The 21,455-nt window shown below is 40.1% G+C and overlaps 1 long non-coding RNA gene across 1 annotated transcript; it reads right to left on the bottom strand.

Moving 5' to 3' along the window:
- Positions 1–5,972: 5,972 nt before the first annotated feature.
- Positions 5,973–7,175, bottom strand: LOC139781999 (uncharacterized). Its single transcript, XR_011720755.1, has 2 exons — positions 6,334–7,175; positions 5,973–6,255 (listed from the first exon to the last, which is right to left on the bottom strand). It is a non-coding gene; the product is annotated as an uncharacterized lncRNA (long non-coding RNA).
- Between the last annotated feature and the right edge of the window lie 14,280 nt (positions 7,176–21,455).

The following is a 21,455-nucleotide window of genomic DNA, read 5'->3' as shown; positions in this document are numbered from 1 at the left end:
CGTCACGGTATGAAGCTAAGGCTAATTTAACGGCCTCATTGAAATGCAGTGTGGTGGCCGAGTGTGCCAGTATCAAACGGCAGCCCGGCACCACATTAACGCCCTCCCCCTGTCCTCTTTCTTAAGTTACTTTACATTAAACGACAACTTGCTTTCAATTCTTTTTCTTTCCTTTCGCGCGCGTTTAATTATCTCTGATATGTAAACGGATACACGGCCGATTCCCTTGATATGAAAAACACATACACACATGTGTGTTGAGAGCGAGGGATTCGCAGAGGAGCGACAAACGCCGAAAAGGTCGCGCGGAGGTCCAGAAAGATGAAAACGAGCAATGCGCACTTCCGGGGCTTTCTAGGAGGGGAGAACGAGGAGAGATGATGCAAGAGGGAGGAGACGATATGTCATGCGACTCGACGTGTGTTCGGCGGGACGAACAAATTTCCATTAGCCGGTTCAACTTTCCATGGTGACCTGGGAAAACTGGGTGACCACTGCCAATCAGCACGACCCTGTTTTCAAACCGCGCGACAGGAAAAAAAAATGTCAGCAGGCCGCCTTTAACGCCGCACGTCTGCCGACGCTCTCTGCGGATGTTTCCGGCGGTTTATCTGAACGTTATTACGAATTGTTATGGATGAGTTGCGTTTTGCCTGCAGCTGCATATACAGCTGTATACTGCGCTCGGAAAATTCGAGAGACGGCTCGCGACGACGTTAAACAGACATTTCGTGGGGAGTCCTCTTAAGGACTTTAAAGGAAAATGCACACTTATTAATTTTGAGATTTTCGGAATTTCCGAAATTTTCGTATTACAGATTTAGGCTTCTTCACTGCAATCTTTCGGAATTCAAATCAATTATAATAACTATATTATATTGCGCGTGTATTTTTCCTACAGCGCAAAATCTGCTAGCGCGAGCCTGGTTTCGGACTACGATTCGCAAGATGGCAAGCAAGGAAATCAGCAATAAAACATATTCCGTCCCGCGGGCTTTAGAAACCGGAGCGATTCAATTTCGGGACGTGTGTGCTTACGGTAAAATTGGTTTACGCCGCGGAGGATAAAACCCGCGTGTTTTGTCTGGGAGCTTAACCGCCATTTTAGCCATCTCTAAAATCATTGTTTTTCATCGGTTTCTGACGGAAGCGAATTTTCCGCTCTCTCTCTCTCTCTCTCTGTTCCTTTTTTCCCCATCCTCTCCCTCTTTCTTTACCGCATCGTTCCTATTATTTCATATTAAATTGTACGTTCGTAAGTTTCACGCTGCAATAACTATATAATATTATTATATAATGCATTATTAGCGGATCGACAGTTAATAATAATATTTCAAGTTATTCATTAACTAAATCACTGAAGTAATCGCTGTTACTTTTTAGTAATGGAAAATCATTTTCGAGCAACACTGGTCCGCTGCGTTTCACCACAACTTAATTTGGTATTTTCTACTTTGCGCGCTCCGCACCTTTTACCTGCCATTCTACTGAACCTTGTTTTGCGGACATTCCGACCATCGGAGTGCTCCACTTTGCTCGTTCTGTATAGCAGCAGTAAGCAACGACCGCTCGGGCAAACCACTCATCGATTGCTTTTCGCTACCTAAGCTTAACAAGCCGATAACCACAATATGGACTAATGATACTAATGCCGTAGAAGTACTCACGGTATACTCGCTCCGCGAGACCAATTGTTGACTCACCTCTTGCAAATGTATTTATATCGCTCGCTTAAACAATATCCACCACGCCACAAAATGTAGCGGTCGAACAAACTTTCCTGAGTGAGTAATGTTACTAAGGCATTATATCGCCGTGTGGATGTTTGCCAATTATTTGGGAGACGAGAACCGAAATCGAGCTACCAATAATAAATAATCTGCATACGTGTGTGTATGTATGTGTGTGCGTGTGTATTCGTTTGCACACAGTTTTTATTTATACACTGAGAAAAAAGATTTGTTGGCCTCAGGAGGTGTTTGGTCCGATGCGTTCGGCTGGATATTTTGGTTGGTTGACTAAACATTGGTTGAATTAATTATTTCTTGATTAAAGAAACTAAATAAATGGTTGAAACAACTAGTGTTTTGTTGACTAGCTGGGGTGTTTGGTTGAGCGTGTCGGACTGAATATTTCTTGGGATTGGCAGTTTTTTTTCTCAGTACTATTTAATAATCAGAGACATTATAATATACAAGACTGTATAAAGGAACTATATTATAAACTGTCTATAGTTACTATATCTTATCTAAAATTAAATACAGATTGTTTTATGTATTTTTCATTTTTCTGATTTCTCTTTTTATACCTTCTCAAAAATTATTAAAATTTTTTAAATATTAGTATACACTTTTTATTATAGTCATCTTTTCATGTCTAAAAAAAGTTAATAGTCAGTATATTTTTCCTGGTTCAGTCTTCGCTATAATAATAATTCGAGAGAAAGCGCCTTGTACGCGAGACACCCTTACGGCTTCCCTTCACGCCTTCTGGATCGTCTCGAAACCGAGCGGCGCGATTCAATTGTGGCGCGGGCGAAATTGTTCTGCTACTGTTACGCAACAACGAGAAACATGCATATCACATGCGTATGCAGAAACGATTTATCTGTCGGGACTGAGTCGTTATTTCAGCACCGTCGCCGCCACACAAAATTACATTAACATAAACACGACCGCGGCCGTATGCATCAAAAAGTATATCGCGCGTTACGCTCGGAGAGCTGCTGGCCTTCCCAATCAATATCCGCGCGAAATTTTCGACGACGACACTCAAATCGATGCCCGCTTATTTTCTGACAAATCGATCAGAAATGCTGTCTCCATATTTCATGATAATTATTTTTGTGAAAATATTAACAAATTGGTTTTCATTGTGATAATTTCATACATGTGTAGTACTTCGGATTAAAGAACCAAAATCAGAATTCTCAGCTTTTCGCACTGTGATATTATTTTCAGATTTTCCGATTTGAGATTATTGTTTCTGAATTATGAAAGAAATTCTCTCGATGGATTTGATCTCGATACATGATTTCTCTCTACGCGCTCGAAGCGTCCGATATCTCGCGGGAAAATATCAGATACCATCACTGGCTGGCTGGCTGGCTGGCTGCCTTCTATCTCGGCCGATCGTTCTTTTATTTACGGCCGCAGGCTCGTCTCGCTTGTGTATCCCACGACGATCGGCATCGTCACGCATGCATTCCGTTCGCAAGAGAGACGCGGCGGAATATCGGAAAGTGATTTTGAAAGGTTCGTTTGCGTCAAAGTAGCGCGACGCCCGGCGTCATTCGGAACGAAATTGATCGAAATCGTCGCGACGAATACCTTGTTTCGCGCTCTCGCGTTTAAGGATACGCCGATTAATTGGAATTAGTTTCAGATCAAATTCCTTCGTCAAACGCTGAAATCCAACACATTTTTCCGAAATACGACACGCAATTCATAGAGATGCACGCTCAAAAATTCATTACTCACGCGTGCTTGCTGTCTGAAACAGATTTGCTATTAATTGTGTTGCTCATTACTCTATTAAAAAATTCCAAAACCTTAGAATTGTTTTAAAAAAATCGTTATCAAAACTTACGCAAATGACGTTCATGGCAGACCTTCGAAGTCGAATATCTTCTTAACTATAGTGACCGGATCACTTTCAATCATAGAAATTTCTTTCAGAACTCTTAGAGTTCTACTCAAAACTTTTATCAGAACGCCTAGAACTTTCAAAAATATTTTTTCTCGTAGTTTGAAACTTTAATTATGGTATCCAAACGTTTATTTCCATAAATTTATATTTTTTTAAAAGTATCCAGACATAGATACGTGTCCAGGCATTGGTACATTTATATACCTACTCTTAAGTGTCTGGGTATTGGTACTTTTACACTGCAAATTCAAGCGTGTTATTTTAACTGAAGCTCTTCTTTCTTGCCGGTTTAAATGACGTCATTTAACACGGTTAAACGTATTAATACGATTAAACGTGTTAATTTAGTACGCAACAAAACATGTAAAATGAGCTTCAGTCAAATGTGTCATTTTTAAACGTTTATACGTGTAGAAATAACACACTTGGATTTACAGTGTATACCTTAATTTGGGTCTGAAAATTAAATAATTTCCCTCCGTACTAGCCGAAATAATTAATAAGATATTTTCTTTCTTCTATTATATGCAAAATAAAGATAAATTTTATATTCTACAAATTTAGATTTTGTATTAAACATTTAATCATTCTTTTTAAGTGGAATTAGTTGTTCGAATTTTCATTAAAGATATAGATAATTTATATATAACAATTAAAATTAAATCCATCTAATTAAGATTCTACACATTATATGCACGAGAGCCTATATATCGATACTATAATTTGTAAGGAATAGAATATTGAACATGAAGTTATTTTATAAAACGTTAAATATTTTGGATAATTAACAAATCAGTTAGAACGAGATCATAGTATTTGTTTTGTACCATATAGCGCACTGCTACGTATCCAAGATCGCTGTGTTATCATTCACTCGGTAATACTTACGTACTCGAGTGAGCAGATAATATGTACTCGACGCGAGCCGTTCCGCATATCATCCTTCAAAACGTGATTATTCTCTCACGAACAATTAGTAATTATTAAGGAGTGATTATCAAGTAAATTCTACGATTAACTATTTATAAGCTTTTCGTTGCACCGATTCTTTATTGAAGGAAATATCCCCTGATTGTCTCTCAAATAGAAACCAAAGGTGATAGAGAATAGAAATTATTATTAATTTATTGTTTGATGATTTGGTAGTTAGACAGGGCCTTTTCCGAATTTTGATATTTCTTTGCTCTCTTGATAAAAATCTTTGTTGTGACTCCGACAATGTAATAATCAATCGGGGGAGTCCAAAGAATATCTACCTATTTTTTTACCTCTTTTTTGTAAAGTATCCTTCAATTTTCCACGCAAACGTTCAACCAATTTTCTTTCACTTGAAAGTACACATAGGCGGGGGAGGGGGCTCCTCGCACTCCCGCAAAACATGTCAAAGGGAGCCCCTCGCCCGTATAAAAAAAACTAATCTAACTCCAAGCCTATTTTCGACCAAATTTTAATTTCAAGTTTTTAAAAATAGGCTTTTGGAGTTAGATTTGTTTTTTTATGCGGGGGAGGGGCTCCCTTTGACGTGTTTTGCGGGAATGCGAGGAGCTCCCCCTTCCGTTTACATGTGTACTGCCTATACACACATATCAGCAAATACTTCCCTTAGTATTGACACAAACTGTTCTACTTCTCAGTTACATTTGTTAATAACTTTTTAATAAATAACGAGCGACGGCTAAAACCATATTTACGCTTTCTAAAATATAAAATTGTACATATACTTTTCAATATACCAACTATTCTCTGCTTTAACGTGACGCACATCTGTGAATATCTATATTCAGCACAGAGTTAAATTCATTCTTGATTTGTTAACAACATATTAATTTCATTCCTTTCGGAATGTTAACAAACGTTATAAACATGTGTTACACGTACCTACTTCGAGATATCGTTAAATTATTCACACAAAGTTAATTGAGTGCTTTATAAAATAAATATACACTTAATTGTAGAACGCAAGCATATTTTATTGTAACATGTACAATACAATAGCGTAAGAATTTAACTCAAAGCTTTTTCACCATAATAGGATCAATTAAACGAAATTAAATATTTTACGTTTGTATACTGGATGCATATACCATCGTTGTATTAAAACCGGAAAACGCGAATTAGCTGAAACAATAGGAGCTTGCTAACGTAATTAAAAAGCATTGTTCCACGATTTTTGGGGAAAAAATAATAACCAAATGCAAAATTAGCAGAAGTAGAAATTCGTATCGAGGAAATGCGCAATGTACTAATTATTTTTGATTGAGTTAATGTGAGTAGCTGAGGCAATTAGAGCCAAGCGCGGTAGTCAAAGCGCAAAACAATTTAAAAGTAATCAATAGATATATTAACGAACGTTTCGACACATTTTTCGTGTCCTCTTCAGCGTTAAAAGTTACATATAGTCAAAAACGAAGATTTACAGAAAGTCGAGTATAAGGCGTAGTCATCGACAAATAAAGTATAAAGGACGCAGTCTAAGAATAAAATTAAATCAGGATGTACCATAGTCGAAAGCCCGACATGCCGGTGTGCAATCGCTCCACATCCATCTCATCCTCGAATAATCTCGCCAGGTTGAAAGACCAAGTGGGTGAAAGATTCGAACCATGCCTGTACCATTAACGAAGTCACGATGTGGCAAGGGCGTAAATTATCTATGTTGATTAGATGACTAATGAATTTACTTACGGAGCAACCGCAGACCAGAATATCGCACCGCGAAAGCGACAAACGCCTCACATTGTAACGAGCTAACCGTTCGACGCGTCGCGAGTGAGTGAAGCATCGGTAGGAAGGTTAACACAATATACACCGAGGGAGGGGATAGATTATCGTATACAGTCGTTCTAAATTTTTGACAGTCTCTCGATCACACTTAGATACGTGTCAGGCAGACCCTCAGCATCAGTCTGCAAATTCAACCCCTTCGCCTGCCTTTTTATACATATCATCTCAGAAACTGAACGTTTATAATAATAGGATTCGTGGTCTAAAATTTCAACGTTCTTCCAATCAAAATCGTGATTACATTCGACTCTATGCTCGGTTATGACAGAATGATTCGGAGTATTCCAATTAATATGATTACGATGCTCCCTAATTCTAGTTTGCAATTGCCTACTAGTTTGGCCCACGTAAGAAGCATCGCAATCATTGCAATTAATCTTATATACTACGTTACATTTATTAGACCGTGGAAGACTATCCTTCTGCGCCTTGATGAATGTGCGCATCTTATTTAGGCTGTTATACGACAGTCTCACGTTCAATTCCCTTATGGCGTTCTTAAATTTTTCTGTAATCGTCGGGATGTACGGTAAAGTGAAAAAAGGAGCAACCTCCTCTTCATTCCGTCTCACATTCGTATTCGAGTCTCTGTTAAATAAAAACTTAAGACGCTCGCGCAAGATCCCATAGATGAATTCCAGTGGATAACAATTATTAAGTAAGATTCCAATGACCAGACTGAGATTCTTAGCATGCAAGGACGGGTGCGATAACAAAAATGCTCTATCTATTAAGCCTATGGCCGTCCCTCTTTTTTAATGGTACAGGCATGGTTCGAATCTTTCACCCACTTGGTCTTTCAACCTGGCGAGATTATTCGAGGATGAGATGGATGTGGAGCGATTGCACACCGGCATGTCGGGCTTTCGACTATGGTACATCCTGATTTAATTTTATTCTTAGACTGCGTCCTTTATACTTTATTTGTCGATGACTACGCCTTATACTCGACTTTCTGTAAATCTTCGTTTTTGACTATATGTAACTTTTAACGCTGAAGAGGACACGAAAAATGTGTCGAAACGTTCGTTAATATATCTATTGATTACTTTTAAATTGTTTTGCGCTTTGACTACCGCGCTTGGCTCTAATTGCCTCACCTACTCACATTGTATTAATCTTGAGAGCCTATATGCTTTATTGTATTTTTGATTGAGTTAATGAACGAAAAATAACTCAACGAAATACCTTTATGTCTATTTTTGTAAAACCAACCCAACTCACTCTTTCGGGAGTCACGCGCGTATATGTGCGAAGCGGGCGTGTAACTGGCGCCATATTAAAGACACAATTATCGTCGTAACGGCCCTTTTTCGCCCCCCCCCCCCCCCAAACCCGTCTGGCCTGACTGAACCCAATCTCCATTGCGATAGTGTATCCCAGTACGCATTCCCGCGAAACACGTCAAAACAATATAATATAAAGCGAACACGTCGCATTTTCCGTCGTGTACGCGCGTGTTGGGATAACGACGACATTCCCAGGTCGCGAATGTGTGTCTCCCATACTGATAACACACGCCGGCGACAGCAGGTTGATATGCATCCCTATGTGCATCCGCTGTTTTATGCAAAACGCAAGGAAATAAAATTCAAGGGGAGGAACAAACCGGAGAGGATTAATCTCAATAAAGTGTCGTTAAAATAACTCTGACGCTTCGCAGGATCTTGACAAAACGCGTACAATGCACGTCGAGAAATTCGTTGACGAAATCGTATATCGTTGACGCGTAAACTCGCAAAACGCGATGTATGTAAACACGTTGAAAACAATACAAAGCGCGAACGTCGCACATTTCCGTAACGGCGCGCGGCGCCGCGACACTGATATTTCGGCGGGGCTCTGCGACACGCCGCCGTGTAGTGTATACGTTGCCCACGACGAGGATCGTACGTGGAGTGCATGGATCGACGCTCGAGTGTGCGTACCCACGATGTATGTGTGGACCAATATTGGCTGCCAAGTGAGGGATGCGGCACACACGCTGCGCGTTCGAACTCTCCGTTGGCCCGGCCGCTGCGCTGCTAGAAGAGGAACGGCAGCCGCCGTCTTCGACTCGCGGGGCATCGTCTCGCGGCAGCGGGTGTCCGCCCGCGCTGTTCCCGACGTCTCACGTTGCCTCGATAATGGGCTTCGCGCATCCCGCTCCGACTTTCAGAGAAATGTCTCGCAGCCGTTCGCTCGCGTTGCCAACCGGTGCTACGTTATACGCTTATCTAAATCGATTCCTTCAGAAACGCGATGATGGAAACACCTGAAGCCATATACATAGAACAATATCTTCGGGCGCCAGATATAATCAATGTTATCTTTCCAATTATAATATTTATTGCGGAAAATGCCGTGAAAGTTTAATACTGTTGAAATTAGGTGAATGATCACAATAATACAATTATCTTATATTTTACGTACGAAAGAGAGTAAATTATTCGTTCGTGTTAATTCGATTAAATGCAATTATAATATTAATGATATCATGTAAGAATATCTTATAAGAATATAATTCAATAAAAGAATAAAATAAAAGGGCTTAGAGCCATTTCATTCAAATTTCACAAACGTTTCGGTCTGTATTCAGACCATTTTAAGTGTAGTACACATAGTTATAATGAAACGGTAATTAAAAATTACAGGAGCACGTTTGTGACATTTAATTCGTACTAAATACATCGAACACCTACTTGTGATTCTAAGCTCTTTTATTTTATTTTTTGTTGATTTTTAATCTTTGAACCTTTATATATTTCATTTGATATAATTCATTTATTCAAAATTTATATACTAGAATTTATATACATATCATTCACAAGATATTTTTCTTTCGAAGCAATATTGACCTACGACTTTTTCAAATTTCACGGAGTAGTGGTGCCCGTCTATATATCGGACAACAAGGCTAACCGTCTAAGAAATGCGCAGCATGAAGAAGCTAATTAGAATTTCTTTGTGAAAGACAGCGGCTTAATAAAAGTGCAAACTTTAGTCACGACGTCGGACGTCGGTCGTTATAATAAATGTTAGGCGCGCGGCGATTCGCCCGAGAAATGTCAGCATGGTAAGCCATTGTCTCAACTTGAACAAAGCACGGCGACCTTTCGCCTCAGACATTAGCTTCTATGACTTTTATCGTTATTACGAGACGCTGCAGGAAACTCAACTTCGACGCCATGAAAATAAGGCGGAGTCATTTGGGTGATTCCATTTAGCTTCTCAGAAAATATAGCGACGTTTCTTCTTCACGATATATGCAGAGACGAGACGAGAGAACGATACACGGCTTTTTTTTCTGCATATACGATTTTTCCTAATCTTCCGATATCTCTTTCATTTCTTCTCTCTTTCGTATAATCTCTTATTCATTTTAATTCGCGGACAATGTTTAATCAATAGCACAGATTTTTGCGCGATCCCGCTTCGTCATTCAATTCCCACGAATATTAACTTATACGAGCAGGTTTTGCGACGTCCGTTTCCAATTTAAATTGTAATTTCGCGGGCGGTATATATTCGCTGCTTTTTGTTAAAAATCGATGTTGATACGAGAGCGGCGCGCTACTCAGGGTAGGTACTGCATCGTAGAAGTTTCACAGCGCGATGAAGATTCCCCCACAGGGGTCCTTCTAGCCGCCTTGGGTATAGTATCATTTATCTGACTGCCAGCCCGCAAATTTATAGCGCGTAGTCTACAAACAAGCATGTTATCTCGACACAAGCGTTCACAACGCATCATTAATCCTTTACGGAAAAGTTATCGTCAACGTGAAACGGATCTGATCGAGCTCTTGCCTCACCTTAATACCCCCCCTGGCGCTGAGTTTTATTATAAAATATCTCGCGCGTTAAATCTTACCGAAACTATATTTTAAATATTTTTTTAAACATTAATGAACACTAAAATAACGATATATTGTGTTGAAACGAATACGCCAATGTTAAATTTACTTACGTCATGTCAGTGATTAAAAAAGCTTCAATCTAAATTCCTAAATAAATAATTAATGGGCCATTTGACAAATGCTGTTCGCGCTCGACAGCATAAATAACCGCGGCGCGGGATCATTCCACATTCAACGCGACGTTCCGTTCCGGATCTCACGTGCGGGCGAAACAACGCGCAAGAAAAATCGGGCGCACGCCCACCTACATATATATTCAGCAGGAGACGTCCTTTAACGTCTAACTGCGCGTTCAATTTCGTCGTTTGCACATCCTTCAAAAAGTTGAGCCCATAAAAAGCGCAGGACGAAGGGTGGGGAACGATGCCGAAGACATTCTAGGAAGATCCTCGATCCCCTAAGGACATTTCGCTCACATCGAACGTCCTTTCCCTTTATCGCCCCTTCCGCCCTTCTCGCTCCTTTTTTTCTTTTCGTCATTCTCGCTCCGAAAGAGGACACGTTAGAATCCTTTGCCATGCACGTTCTAACGCGCGAGTATCCCCTCCGCGCCGTAGTCGTCAATTCCGACTTTGATATAACACCTACCCCTTTGTACGTAACTCGGGGATCAGCTTCCTCGAGCGAGCGGGGTGATTTAGGCGCTACCTTGGGAAAAAGCCCACGCCGGCCCGGGGTTGGAGACGGATGCGAGAGAGGATCGGCGCGATTCGCGAATATCAAATTGAAAAGTCGAATTTGAGAGGGGGCGAGAAACGGCCGGCGACGACGAAGTCGGCGGAGTGCGCGACGACGAAGAAGGGTCGAACTTCGGCAATCTCAGTAACTCAAGCTCGAGGCCTCGGCGCCGTTTCTTCAAACTCGCGGAAGGTAGTAACAAGCGGGGCATCCCTTCGACTTAGGGAACTACCGAGATGATTCCGGGCTTGCGGATAGATTGGACCCTGGCCATTTGCCTGCTTTTACAGCCGGGAATATCTGCGATTATCACCCGGAAAGTTGCTCTACTTTGGACATTATCACATCCTCCAGAAAATTATCGAAATAAGTTGAAGGTACGCTCACGAAAACGGATCGATTTTTATTTTGATTTAATACAGTTTGTATCTGAATCACGATTACATAAACGAAACGAGTAGCAACTATTATTGATGTTGAACAATTTTTACTTAAGATCAAATTAGGTATAATGGATTAATAATAATTTTCTATAAAGTTATAGCGGTGGGTATATAATAATCTTCCAGTAAAAGGGTGAAATACCGTAACGAGAACGGAGAGGTGTAAAATTAGGATGTGAGTTTCGTACTGAGACGACGATACAGACATGAAAAATTCGATCTCACGCTGCTGGAGTGGCCGGAAACCGAGTCGGCAAAGGTACGATCGTGTGCCGGGCGGCGTGCCGACGACGCACGGCGGCGCGCGGAACGATATTAAAATCGATGCCGGCAACAGATGTGCGAGGATAGCTTTACGGCGTCGGAGCCAATAACGAAAATCATTAAATTAACCTTAACCACTGGCCGCGCCGAGTATTAACGGCGTGATAATTTTATTATGTGGCGTTTACACAAAACTCACGGATAACCGATCGCGATATTTAGACGACGCCCTTTGTATCCCGGACGAATCGTTGCTCCTCTTTAACTTTTTGCACACTACGTCCATTGTCATTCCAACTTCAAATTTCTCATCAACCTAAATTGTGACTTTTGTTTCTATTTCTATAGTTTTTGAATATTTCTATGACTTTTTAAACTTAATAAATATCTCATTACATCAGCGGAATTTCTTAATTAACACCTGACAGATATAAAATTACAATTTTATGATTAATAGATAATTATGTACATTTTTAACCATTCTCTAAATTTGCATTTATTAGTTTGCGCTCTATTCTTTCTCTCTCATTTAAATTTCACCAGGAAGCTTCAGAAAGCAAGAAATGAATACTGCATTTGTGAGAACAATCTTTTCATGTTTAGCAAACATGGCAGAATTGGAATAATTAAATTATTATCGTGCCTACATTAATAGATTTAGCTTGATTAAATTAGAGACCGGGAACCATCAACGGCTGTCGATCTTCGCAGTTGAGCCCGAAGCTGTGATTTAATTAGCAGCGGGCTTAAATTCGCTTCGGCAAGCAGGACTCGTCTCGCAGGACTAATAATAAAATGCATCCTCTCCGTGACGAGCCTTCCCGTCACGCAAATTCTCCCTTTTTCCCCCTATCGGCGCGGCGCCCCGGTATGTTGCAAGTTGGATTAAAACTTCGGAAGTTTCTGGGATGGCGCGACGTGACGCCACCAAGAATCGGTACATATACTCGACACACGAAGGAACCAAGACGAGAGAGTCCTCTGCGCTTTTTCCCCCGTGATGCTACGCCACTTACAATTAGTTAAGCGTGGAACGAGTATTTTTTAAATAATTAAAAACATTGCGGCAGGCATTTCACGAGTTTGAGCATTATCACGCGAACTTCGTAAAGAAATTACTTACGAGAAATTATTATCGATTTTTTTCTCTTCACGCGAAGATCTCGCGTATATCAATTTCTAATAAAATCACAAATTTTGGAATTTAGAAATCACGGTTTATCTTCGTGTGTTTTCTTATTAAACTTATCTAATATCTTTAACAGACTCTTATTAATAAATAAGAAAATGTTTTCATTATTATAACAGGAGCTACAAAATTTCACGTTACGGATTGTTACGGAACAGCTGTTAGAATAATAAAAAAGAAAAAGAAAATTAGAGAGATGAATATGTAACGTAACACGTAAATCGCTTTATTTAACTTACAATTAGCATACCACAGAAATCTTCAATCGGGTCGAATTTGTCACTTCTTTAAAAATACCATGTGCTGAATTGACATTTCGCTGCCAATATTGAAATCGTATTAATAAAGTACATTGATGTTTTACGATCTGACGCGTTTTTCTGGTCACACAAATGTATTGCACAAACTTGCTTCAGCAACTCCAGTACGCTTCGAAGCCTTAAGAAAGACAACGGAAACTAGTTTATAAATAAATATTAGTAGACTTTTATTTCCTCTTGAAAATTACACATCTTTGTACAATCAATTTTTAAATACTCACCTTATACTCGTCGGAGAGCTTGAGATTATTTAAATGATCTATATATTATTGCGTCGCTGAAGACACGGCTAAAAATAGATTCAAAACGTACGATTTATAAAAAGAGCATGCGTGCAAGAATAATCAAGATGCGAGAGATTTTTAAGGCAATTTCTTTTCAACTTAAAATAAATATTCGTTGCACAAATAGAGCGCATTACATAATCATCAATTTTTTTTTCAACGAAACAGAAAACGCAAAATAAAGTCAGCGGTCGCAGATTGCGATTGCACAATCAGCGTTTTAAAAATCGTCCGTTCAACAGCGATTCGTTCCCCTTGTCTCATTTCGCGTTCTCTGTAACAAAGACAAGCGCGGATAACAGGAACAAGTAAAATGCGAAACGATACGTTTCCGATATCAACCCGCTCGCGTGGAAATTAATTGAAACGGCACGTCATATCGCGCGCATTTAACTTCGGTGTGTCAAATTTCACTTGAATCTGCGAACATGTCTAATATAGAAAACAGCAGCAATTGCATCGTTGCAAAGATTTATGAATAAAAATGATTCAATAATCAATATTATCGATATAAATAATCTAATAAATAAAATGTGAAAAGCACTGCGATGTAGCCTACATGCCATATGGTGAAATTTTTTGAAAATATTTTTACAATTATTATATACTAAAAAAAAATTAAATGTATGTTTAGCTATATAATAATTCCAGTCATAACAAATCTAGTTGCAGCCCGAAATTATTTAGCTCGTCATAACAAAATATTTCGCGGTTCAAAACTATTCGGTTTTCCAGACGTACAAAGAGGAAATGCCGTTGTAATAGATACGATGAAGATTCACAGTGGCAATACCTCGGCTGGAATCCGGGCCGGAATGCAGATCACACAAACATTGAGAATACTTATCCTTTGGGTATAACTCCGGCAGCCAAAGGACTCAGAAGAGGTGCGCATACCGGGGTTAATAAACGAAGCCGACGAAAAGAAGCGCATGACGACGACTCGATGAGATGTGACGGTGCGGGAGGGTGGGAGGGGGTTGGCGGCGGTGACGAAGGGGATGGCGCGTGACGCGCGGCTCAAGGAAGCCGCCGGGTATATACGTGCGCCGATCGTTCGCCTCTTTAACAATTCGCGGCGCGTCCGCGTTAACAGCATTACGACAACAAGCCGGAGTTGTAGAAACTTATAACGAGAAAATAATGAACCCGGTTCACCGAGTCTGCTTGGAATGCGAGCCGGGGTGCCGCTCACTTCTCCCTCTTCACAAAAGCCCCCCCCCCCCTTACCCCCCGCGCTCGTTTCGCCCGCTACCGCTTTGCCTACCTTTTCAATCCTCCGTCTCTGTCTTTTCCCAATCCCGTCATCCTTTTTTCCTTCGTCTTTTTTTCTCCGCTGCTCTGATGCCTTTGGCTTCCCACCCTTATATAGGGTGGCTTGCTGATCACAGAGAATTTTTCGGAAGCGAGTAAGCTTCGCTATAAGTGCTGACGAAAAGAAAGAAGATTTTGCTTTTCATATTTTCGAGGATCTGACGAGTAATGTCTCTTGTATACGTTAATAAGATATTACGCGAAGAATAAAAATTGTAGTTTTAATTTTAAAAAAAGAATTTAAATTTTAAATCATATGTGTCAGGTGATTAGGCTGGCAAAATAATATTCAAACTATATTCAGTTTCAGTTTATCTATATAAATAGCATAAAAGATGACATAATATTACTTGTAAGTCGTAAGTGAACATCCATGTAAATATAGTTTCTGAAATTGTTTTACAAATTGTCGCAGCTAATGATTATGCACGAACTACCCTATACATTATCTGTCAGTATTTCTTTGCACTTCTTTCACTTCCGCAAAATTCTTCCATCAGCTATTCTTCAAGTTCTCTTTTTTTCCATTTTCACCCCCTTTACATTCTCGTTTTACCCCTCTTCCCGTTCCTTGCGCGCTGCTAATTTTTCTCACAATCAGTCACACCCTCGATTTCCTCTCTTACAAGCTTCGGTTGCTTCTCTAAACGCTTCTCTCTCTCTCTCTCTCTCTCTCTCTCTCTCTCTCTCTCTCTCTCTCTCTCCCCCCCCCCCCCCTCTCTCACCCTTTCTCTCCGCTGCATATTTCTCTCCGTCCATCTAGCGAGCCGACACACTTTTCGATCACACAAATTACTGTTTCTAGAGCTACTTTGCATCCCGATGCGCGACATCCAGTTGCAGCTGCATACAGTAGCCGGACAGCTGTAATCTTCGGGCGCGTCGAACAACGCGCTTCGATGCTCGGTACTCGGCAAATGTTACCCCGGTTTTTTTTGTTTCCCCGCCACCGCTCCTCTTTCACCCTGCTATTGTTTTCCGCGAGTGTTTTGCACGTTTGCGCTTTTCGCGTGCATGGTTATCTGGAATGCACCCCATGTCCCGGAGCGCTGCGGACCGCCGTTTGTCGTGATATTTTTATTTACGCTGGGAAGTTGGACAATTCCATGCGTTATGCTCTTTGAAGTCTTTGTTTTTGTAAACTCTTCGTGTTGTAATCTTTTATCTTCGACTGTGAAGTTTTGCTTTTCAATAGTTTTACTATACAGAAAGACAAAGATTTTCGTAAAATGGATACTGTAATCCGTGAATTTATATAGAATCTGTAAAATTCTGAGTTAAATAATTAGGAATTAATCAATAGCACATACTTAATTAAAGAATCCACTGTATGACAATATGCTAAATAACACATTACGAGTAACTAATCTTCAATTTAAATAAATTCATAAGGCTAATTAAAAATTAGCCTTATTAATCAATTAACCCGTTACGATTACTGGGGGTCCAGTGGACCCCAGACCAACTTTACGGTTACATATCTGTAAATATAAAAAAATATTTATTTACCCTATATCGCTTGTTATAAATCATCTTTATTTTTCATTTTTTGTCAAAATTCATTATTTCAAATTTCAAAATAAATACCTTTTTTTAAAACCCACTGTAACACTAATTTTTATACGAAAGTATACTATCTCAGAAATACACCCTTAAATTTTTATCGAAAAATATTGAAAATTAAAAATTTGATGAATATTTTTCTATAAAAAGTCAATTTTTTCAAAATTTTTTTACTCATTTTTTTATTATGTTAAAATTAGAATTTCTTTAAACCTGGGTCGTTTTTGTCCGGGCGAAAATCAAATGTAGTTGTAACTTTTGAAAACGGGTAAAGAGGGCGCCACTGCGCATCCGTAAAAAAAGTTATGCTCCCCGAGAACCCGCCTACCGAGTTTCAAGGCGCCAGTCCCCCTCCGGCCGTCACAGAAGACACGTAATTCTTGAAAAAACGAGGTGTGCGGCGAACACTTAAGCACTTCATTTCAAAATAATTGCATGCAATATTTTTTTTATGAAAGATACGCTTTTCCCCTTTAATTTCCTTTTTTTTTCATTTCGATATCTTTATTTGTCTTAAAGTTATGATTTTTTGAGTAAAACATGATTTTACCAGTTGTAGTTGTAGTTGCTCCACTTTTAAATAAAAATTATGTGAAAAAATTAAATGGCTAATAATTTTATGATTGATACTTCAAATTGAAGGTTTGAATTACCTCCATGAATTTTTTCAGATTTTTTGTAACACTTTAACACTTAAAAAAAACGTCAGGACGAAAACGACCCAGGTTTACAGACTAAAGGTGCCAAAAAAACGTTTACAGACTAAGGGTTAAAATTAAAATTTCTTTGAAAGAAACTGTTGGATCATAAGCAAGAGACCTTCAGATATATCCAGTTTTTTTTTTTCAAACAAAATCTCAAATAGCATTTAAATGACGACTGATTTTCGACGAGGGGTCCAATGAACCCCGTGTGACCTTTATGTAATTATTTGGAGGTGTGACCGTAACAAGTTAATTATTATTAACTAATAAAAAGCAGGCAATGTTGTGGAAAGTTTAAATTGGTGCAAATTGGAAATGTTGCTTTAAAAAATCTTTAAAAGCTTATTGTTTTCGGGGAGAATGAGAGAAATGCATTCTAAACACTGCACATCTATATTTCATCTAAAAAACATTTTTGTTCAGAAATTAACTATCCCTTTAACTGTCGTTGGAATTCTTTCGGCGACGGTGAGTGTATCATTAGAACGAGACCCGAAGTCACTGAAAAGTCTCTCTCGTGTTCCGTGCGGTTCTAGAAAGTTTGCCCGGGCTAGCCAGCCGGGAAAGGACGGGATATCTCCACATCCGGAAGTTCGCTCCAAGTATCCTTCGCGCGCGACGTAGCTCCGGCGTTCGTTTCCATCCCTTTCCCCTCCGCTCCGTCTCTGCGTGCTTTGATCTTCCGTGAAAGTTCCGCAAGATGCGCGGACGACGCGCGTATACCCGGGTGACTAAGTCGATGAGATACTTAACTTTTACCGCGCCGCCGAGCAGAGAGGTGAGAAAAGCAATTTTGCGTCACCGTAGTGACGTCCTGCAAATTGCGGCGATTTATTCCGCGACGAGAGAGAGGAACACCTCGCCGTCGTCGGGAGCGTGGAATTTTCGTTGCGTTTCATCACCAATGTCTATACCATTAATCAATTAACATTAATCACTTTTTTCCACGGCAATGTTCCCGTAATTGCGATTACGTTTTATTTCACTGTTATTTTAACCGAAGAAAGTTCGCGTGGAAAATACTCGCAGGTGATCCTGCGTGATTCATTCATTTGACTTTTGCGAGAACCGAAGATCGAAAAAGACGCACCGAATAATTATTTCCCAACAACTCTTCGCATTTTTATATAAATACCGCGATATTTACTTATTGTACTTATTTTCTCATCGATCAGCGATGTTGGCGAGGTAACCGGATAAATTCAGTGAGGCGCGATTATAAAAGGCACGGCATTCCTTTCGTATCGTACATTACTTTCCGCAGTCGGCATTATTCTTTATAATTGCGCGCGAAGCAATTTATCGCGTTTAAATAACATTACCTTAATAGCCGCGCGCGCGCGCGCGCTCGCGCTAGAGGCGAGCCTTGTTGCGGGCATTAAAGTAGCTCGTGGTGCGAAATGCGTTTCGCATTTAGTTCTCGGCTGGAGAGACGACAATGATCGATAAAAGCCGCGCGCGAAACATATTCATCCCGGTTGCTCGTCGTATATTTTCATACGTCGCGAATGCGATCTCACGCGAGAAGACATTAGCGCCGCTGATGTCTTGCAAACGTTTCCCCTTTCGATCGCTCAATCCCCTGACAGAGTCTCTCTCTCTCTCTCCCGGTCCGCGTCTCCTGTGCCAAATGCACCGGGAATGTATTGCCATTCCTTCCGTGTTTTCAATTTCTTTTTTACTAACTTGAAGTCGACTTTTACCTAACAAAATTCCTACGTGAAAGACGGCTCGGGTACGTCCTGTGGGACAGCCCTGTATAATCTCGGTTATTTTATGCATATACTTCTTCGAAGTATGCGTCCTGCATATTTGTATGAGGAAGCACGAGGAAATTATATATCGAGCACAAATTGCCATACACGACGTTAGAACGCCTTCGGATAGCTTCATAATTCCATTCTGTAGGGCGGAAAATTCTTTAGATGCTCTTTTATCACTGTCCGCTGCACATTCCGAAATAATCTTCCTTTTAATATCGCCGCGACGTGTGGCCGTGCTTGAGCAAATGTGCGCGCGCGTGCAATCCTACGCTTTGTAGTCAGACTGCGGTGTATAACATGTTATGAGATTACAGTTATCTTACTTACTAAACCTAATTTCTTGACAAAAAAATAGTTCTCGTATTCAAACTACTTAAAATTCCAGCCGTGTTCGAAATCTTTTGAATTTACGCATTGCTGAATCTCCCTTGTCGGCGGTATTGTAACCGTTTGCAACTACCTGTTTTAGATGCTTGAAGCAGATTCATCCGGAAAGCGCGGAATAAATAACTCTTTCTCCCTTCCTCGATCTTCCGCTCGTTCGCCCTCTTTCTCTTTCTCTTTCTCTTCTTTTCCTTCCATCCCTTTTTCTCTCAGCGGAATATTTGAATTTCGCAGATTCCATGTTACACCGACGCACGACGCTCTCCGGAGGGAAAGAGAGCGGACGTACGTCGAACGGGGACAGTATTTGTATTAAACGCGCGAGCGCGTGAGCGAATCGAGCCGAGGAATTTCTTCGGGGAATCTTCAGGGCCCGGACGTAGCGCGAAGACACAGAAGACTGATGCCCCGCGCTGTCGTCGCCTCTCTCGTCGCTCTCGTCTCGTGTCCTGGCGATAGGATGCCAATGGGAGGATGGCGAAGGCGTCGGGGAGATGAGGGGAGGGGGGAGAACGAGAGGACGTGGCCGTAGCCAGGAGCCAGGATGGGTTGGTTGCAGGATGCCGAAGGAAGTAAGGAGGATGCCGTAGGTATCCGGAATGGATTACGGAATCAGATGGGATAGCGGCCCGGAAAAGCCCTCTCTCTCTCTATCCGGGCACGACACCTCATCATTCCACCACGTTCGTCGGTGCGACAAAGGGGGTGGGTAGTGGAGGGAGGAGGGTTAGGTTCGGTATCCTTCGACACACACCGCGCGTCGATCCTCCCCCGAGGCGTGCACGGTGATTTAAGTCAGTGTTTACGCTTTCGTGTTTTCCGCGCGTCCCTACCAACACACAACATCCGAGGCTGCTTGGCCCCCGGTCTTGCAGAAGGTCTCTCGCGTCGGAATCCCTATTCCTGGCACCGTTGATTCTGCAACGCTGTATCACGCCGAATCTAGATCCGGGACATGCCCGATAAAGCCCCCGCCGCCTTGTGTTCGCATTCCGCAGGAAACGCGGAATATTTAACACTATATATCGATAGTGTTACTTACAATTGGTAATATATATATATATATATTATATATGTGCCACTGAAAATAAGCTTTTTTGTAATTAATAATATATATCCTAATTGACCAGTATTTATATAAGAATATCTATTTTGCAGTATAACTTCTTTTTTATTAACACGTTAGTAATTCTAATCCGCGCATTTCTATTGATAGTAATTTTATTTCATGTCCAGATGAAATTTCCCGTGTGGAAATTCAGATCCGGAAAAGGGTCGGGGCAAACCAGTTTTCCTGTTTACTATCAAAATTCTAATCAGTTTATCGCTCTCCGGACTTGATTTGGTGTGAGTGGATTTCATGTCTCTCTTTGCCAGTTAGTTCCAATTTTCATTTCTAGTCCGAATATCTTGCAGACTATGAATATTAGCAGAATTTTTCTGGCATTTTCTCTTGAAAATTACATTATTCTTATACATTCAATTTTTAAATACTCTGCACCTTATACTGGTCGGAGAGCTTGAGATTATTGAATTTATCCATTTATCCAAAGTAGAGTCAAAACATACGATTTATAATTTGTATTAAATTATTAATTAAATGTTACATAGCGTTAACTCACGCACAACTAACCGCGTTTGTTTAACTCTCAAAGTCCATTTTTCCATGTTACTTGTTACTTTTCCTCGTTAATTCTTTAAAATTCTTTATCGAAGAGAATATAAATTTTATTTAAAGAGTTAGTAAAAGTCGAAATGCGGTAATTACTGTCATATTAAATATTCCATTTGCGTAAGAGTAAAATTGCGGTAATTCATTACCGCAGCAATAATTACATACTGTTGCGCTGTAATATGCATATTGGGGTAATTAATTCGCATATATTATGCAAATAAAAGTCTGAAAAGATACATTTAGCAAAGAAAAAGAGAGGAAATTTAATATTATTTACTTATGTCGATATAAAATTTTATAACAGAGTCAATACATATTATTTACGATAAAAAAAAGTAATAAAATTCCAGCATAAAGGATAATCGTTTATTAGAAGAGATTCAAGAGAATAGAACGTCACATATATTATTTTAATAATTTTGCTTACACAGAACTCTGAATGAAATGCAGTTAGTGTTATTATTACAGCGTTTCCAGCTTTTATCAGTATAAATAATTGAATGCGTACATAATCAAGCGCTCGCGCTTGTCTCCGTCAATGAAATT

Source organism: Temnothorax nylanderi, unplaced genomic scaffold (genome assembly GCF_030848795.1).
Source record: "Temnothorax nylanderi isolate EJ_2023f unplaced genomic scaffold, tnyl_v1.0 TNYL_tig0380_pilon, whole genome shotgun sequence".
In the NCBI taxonomy this organism is placed as follows: Eukaryota; Metazoa; Arthropoda; class Insecta; order Hymenoptera; family Formicidae; genus Temnothorax; species Temnothorax nylanderi.
Note: the sequence above shows the minus strand (reverse complement) of the source record. Positions and strands in the feature narration are given on the sequence as shown.